Here is a 6,000-nt window from a genome sequence, read left to right as displayed (position 1 = left end):
TACCATGTTGCCAGTAGTATAATGTTATTTTCCCAATTACCCCTGTATTAATCGGGGTAACGCAATAATATTGCCACATTAAAATTATTATTTAACTGCTATCTTTAATGTAAACATAAATAAATCATGACATTCGGCCATCCGACTTCGTGCATGACTCCGGCGCACGACCCTTATCACCAAAAGTTAGTTCCGTTTTATATGTTCCGCCAATCATTAAAAATTAAAAAGTTTAGGAACTGTAAATTTAAAACGTAACTTATCACAATTGATACATTTACCTGATCAGCAAAATGTTTAAATAAAATTATGATGTATATCCACTTGAAAATAATATCATGACATTCGGTCTTCTGTTTTGTTTATCTTTACTTATATAACTAATTAATTCCCCTCTCTGTTTCTCATTACTACATATTATATACTGTAAGTCCAAAATTTTCACTTATGTTGTAACACTCGTTTTTTTTTGTGTACGTAACGTTTAATCCATACTAGACAATGAAATTTCATAATACCTGTTATTAATTTCGTATAATAACTATAAAAATATATAAATAACAAAGCTCAGTTTTTATTATGCATAGGTACTTTGTTTTGTTTTCTCATACATCTAAACATTACTTATGTCCGTTAAAGCATACGTGCATGGCTTTTATTTAATTCAGTACTTTTTTTTCAAAAATTGTTCGATTACTACGTTTCCCAGTTTTACATATTTTAATATTCACTTCTTGTCTGACCCAATATTATATTAGGTATATTGAATTAATGTAGACTTCCTTTTAATACATTCATGTATTAATCGTTACAGCTAAAATATAATATTTCACCCCTAAAGTTAGGCGTTTGCGTTACAATTTTCAAGACCATCAGTTTTGTGTTCAGCTCAAAACTATTACGTTCAGTTTCAAATTTACACATCTACCATGTATGTCTCTGAATCCGTAATGTATAATAAAAAACATGATCACAACTTGCCAGTGACAATCCTTTTTCTAATTCCTCTGATCTTTAATAGCTAACAAAACTTTGCTACTCATCTCATGATTGGTATTTTTACTACAATATCACACGAAAATTTCTTTCTCAGTGAAAAAAAAAAACAATAATTGTAATCAATCAAATGTCATATTGAATAACATTGCTTTCGCTGATTATAATTCAATATACTAATGTCTACATATAGTGATACTAAAGTTGCCTTATGCGCTCCACTCAGAATCAGTATAATGTCATTATTCATTACTTCAAAAATAAACTAGTTTAATAACTTCTTTATCTTCTGTCATTCTTTTTGTGATTTCTGATTCCATCATTTCCATCAATTCACTGTCAATATAGTAAGGTTATTTCAATGTAAGTGTCATTACATTGTTATAACTCCAATACTGAAGCAAAATATAAATAGTTACTAAAGTTAAAATAGATATTTAAACTACTTAACTACATTACTTGCCGTCATTCCTTCATGCTAATCCCTACACTATCGCTAAAAATGTAATTTCTTCAGAGTAATGTCACTATGCAGGCCCGTATTAAGATAATAACATTTAGTGCCTTGTAACTTCGAAAGATATCAATGGGTAGGTACCTACTAATTCTCAAGAAAGTAAAGTTTTCAAATCATATCAATAATTTGTTAAAATTATAATTTATTTAATATTCGCCAAACATAAGATGTCTGAATTAGTATACATATGTAAATCACTGCTAGATACGCCTTTACGTTAATGTAAGATATCGAGTATCATCACTCATCACTGAAGTCTTAACTTTATTTAATTTCAGAAATGATTGAGACTGCTTAATCAAATCAAGTCTTAATTATCAAGCCGAATAAAATCCTTTTTTTTATAATCTTTCTCTAAAACTAGGTATTACATATTTCTATGACATACTTAGCGAAACGAGGAGACGGGCTGACTGGGGAACAGACTGGGTTCATTGCTCCAAGTCCACATTTTGTAACCTTTGCCAGCTTTTATTTTTCACGTCCATTAACTTTTGTTACTTTTCTAAAAATATATATTTTAATAGCTTGCAAACCATAATTATCTCTTCTTTTTTTTTTTAACACAGTCACTATTCATATCAAATTCTGTCAAGGTGTCTAGTATTTGAGCGTAATGGTGATGATCGTCAGGTAAATATAGTCTGTCAAGCCGGATATGTCAGTAGCAATGTAAATCAAACTAAAGTATGGTATCCCTAGGAAACGAACAAAAAGCGGCAATGTACATCGAACATCGATGAAATGTAAACAAAACAGTTCCACAGATATGACACGCGATTTTCGAATAATTTAAACGTAGTGTTGCTAACCCGCGATTTTTCAAATCTGCCGCCTTTTTCTACTGACAAGATTTGCTTGAACGAGTATATTAACTAAAGTAACTAACTAACTTAACAAAGCTTAAGAAGTATAATTTATTTATTATTTTACTTTACTCTGTACATACGTCACATAGTTATCTAGGTCTGTACATTTATCATAATTCCAGTGTTTTACTACTTCCACATTTCGATTATTATAATATCCCAATTACATAGGTACTTAATTCTCAAAAACTACGTAGGAAAGATAAACGCTTTTAGGATATCTGAATCATAATTATTTACTTTTATATACTTTCAACCTTAAAGTCTTATAACCAAGTTCTTTCGCGTTTAACTCAATTTTGTCTGAATTATTACTCCCTTCTCTCCCCTATTCCTCTACGTAATCTATAGGTATTTAGGGCATTGCCACCATATACACTCAAGTGCTTACTTTTTTTCACTTGCTAACATTTGTCACAAATCCCATGAATACAGCAAATCGTTTACCGTACGTTCGATCTGTTGTTCACTTTCCATTCTCGACTACTCAAAAGTTTATTACCAGAGATGCCTTTGTACTGTCTATAAAGTCTACTCTGAACTATATTCGTGTTCTATGTTTAAGTCGTACAGTCAACATATTTCATACATTAGGTGTTTTATGGTATCGACATAAGTATGTGTAGGTATCTATTATCCTGTTGTTCATTAGCACTTAATCACTTTACGTTGCATTCATCTGTTTTATTTAACGGAATATCTTGTTTAGTTCATGATAACTACCTCTGTTCTTTTATTTACAGCACTTCTATATTTGACAAATTTTTAATAAAATAATGAATATGCTCATTGCAAACTCATGATAGCTAGAACTTGGTGTGCTTAAAACTCTTCAATATCTTGATAATGAAATATCAAATCATTTCTAATCCATCGAAACATGAAAATAATTAAAAATTATTTAAAATTTCGCCTATAACAAGGAATTTTTTCGAATACTGATCATCAACAACACAGCATCTAGGATAAGAAAAATTTAATCCATTTCACAAACCCACTGTCACAAAAGGTTGCGACTTAAAAGTAGGTATTCACTCAAAAAAAAACTAAAAGATCAAGTCAATATAAGATATCAACCTGATATCACAATTTCATTTAAATATTTGAAATACTGTCAAATTCAACTTAGTAGTAGTCAACTTCAATAGTTAAAAAGAAGCTTCAACTCCCACACATGTATCTTTCATCATGACTGCGTATATAGTCAACTCTGTTGCTCTAAATAGGTTAAATTGAACAGATTATTTTTACATCTATAAAGCGCTAAGTAAACTATCCATCCAAAATAATATTTAATCTAATAGTTAGGTTTGGCTTTCATTTCCTTTAATGAACTCGTCAACTTAAAGTAACTTGAGTCAGTGAATTGTGAAAGATATCTCTTTTGAGTATTTGATAGAACACAGACCGCACAGTTCTTTTTACTCGAATGCGTCTTTCTATTCCCAAATTTCGTTTAGTCTTCCTCTCGATAGTAATAATGAAACAGCTGTGTCTTATAAAATATTCAATATTCTTCTCTATTGTTTTTGTCTATTTTCAATGACTTCGACTAAGAATTCTCTCTTTTTTTTCTAACTCCTCAACCTCTCAACACCAAATATCTCCGAAATCGTGTAAGCCTATCACTTTCAAAACAAACGAATTCATTATAAAATAAGTATTTCTTTCGCAAACTAACTAACACAGCAAAGAAACAAACAAAGCTATCATCTGGCACTGACAAAAATACAATAATTCTATAGAGTTGTATAAAACTAACTCCCATTACTCGCTCTCATGTAAATAAATATATTATTTATTTTTGCCATGCAAAGGCTTAGGTTAACTTTTCTTAACTTATCTTCGCTTATGTTAAGCTACCACAATGCTCTCTCACATTGTTATTATACTTACATCATGTATCTACATAGCTTCGAATCATACTAGTAGATCATATCGGATAGTAATGTTACACAAACTTATGTATACCTATACAATTATCATAAATTCTTTCAAAGTTCTTTATTGTCATTAAATACTAGTAAGAAATTTAGAATCAACGCATTTCAATTTACACACGCTCGTGTAAGTATAATATATCAAAATGCATTATCACGTACATAATAGTGTCATTTTTCATTTATTATTTAACAGTACCCTTATACTGTTGTACATATCGGCTCTATCAAGTCCTCTTCTATATAGTTAGTGTCATTTAACCCATTTAAATTATTTCATTAATATCTCTTACATATACTTATGTAAATTTACTATAGGTAACGCACTCTGAACGTCATGACACTCATGACGAACTATCATCTTCTAATGTACATACTCTCATGTAAATTCACCATAATGTACGCTCACATTATGAAGTACTATCATTACTATCATCATCTAATTTACACACGCTCATGTAAATTTACCATAATGCACGCTCACATTATGAAGTACTCTCGTCATCTAATTTACACACGCTCATGTAAATTTCCCATAATGCACGCTCACATTATGAAGTACTCTCATCATCTAATTTACACACGCTCATGTAAATTTACCATAATGCACGCTCACATTATGAAGTACTCTCGTCATCTAATTTACACACGCTCATGTAAATTTCCCATAATGCACGCTCACATTATGAAGTACTCTCATCATCTAATTTACACACGCTCATGTAAATTTACCATAATGCACGCTCACATTATGAAGTACTCTCGTCATCTAATTTACACACGCTCATGTAAATTTCCCATAATGCACGCTCACATTATGAAGTACTCTCATCATCTAATTTACACACGCTCATGTAAATTTACCATAATGCACGCTCACATTATGAATCTGATATTTTATTTTTCTCAATCAATCGACATACTCTCAAGTCCAAACTCTTAATATTACCTAATATTCATGTTATTAAAACTTCATATTATGTAAACAAACTGTATGACTAATAGTCCTATTATACTATACTGTAAGTATGCTAATCCTCTTTCAACGGTATGATTTTTATTAACATAAACTACGAGTCTCGTAAAATTTTAGCTGATAAATAATAATAACAAATAACTGTAATATTGCATGCCAAAATTGAGAAACTTATCAAAGATTCAGTCTGTACTAATTTGTCAATAAAATATTTCTATTATAATCTAATAATGTATTTTTATCACCTCTAAATCTTAAACTGCTCTGGTCTATCGAGTATCTTTATCCCGTCAAATGACAATTAATTTCTGTTATAATTGTCGATCATAATAAAACATAAAGTTTATATTTCACAATATTTCTATCACGTTAGGATATATGTATTAGGTATGAACAAATCAAAGAAAATATTGGTCGCATTCTCGGGACTAAACAAACATCCGTCGCGTTGTCGCGACCTCGCATAGTCAGATCAGGTCCTTTGAAACTACTAGTCATACGACACTTTAAAATGTATCAGTTGCATGTTCGCATTAAATAATTCTCAATTTCAATGACGCACACTCACGTCAAAAATAAATATTAGTTTCACCCAATTCTCAACTACCTCGACATACGCTCATGTCAAACAAAAATCAACCTTACCGGTTGTCTAAAAATCGGTCTTATAGTGTCATCAAAAATGGCGTTTACTTATTTATC

The sequence above is a fragment of the Cydia amplana genome, chromosome 2, assembly GCF_948474715.1.
Source record: "Cydia amplana chromosome 2, ilCydAmpl1.1, whole genome shotgun sequence".
NCBI classification, from domain to species: domain Eukaryota; kingdom Metazoa; phylum Arthropoda; class Insecta; order Lepidoptera; family Tortricidae; genus Cydia; species Cydia amplana.
This window is presented reverse-complemented; position numbering follows the sequence as displayed.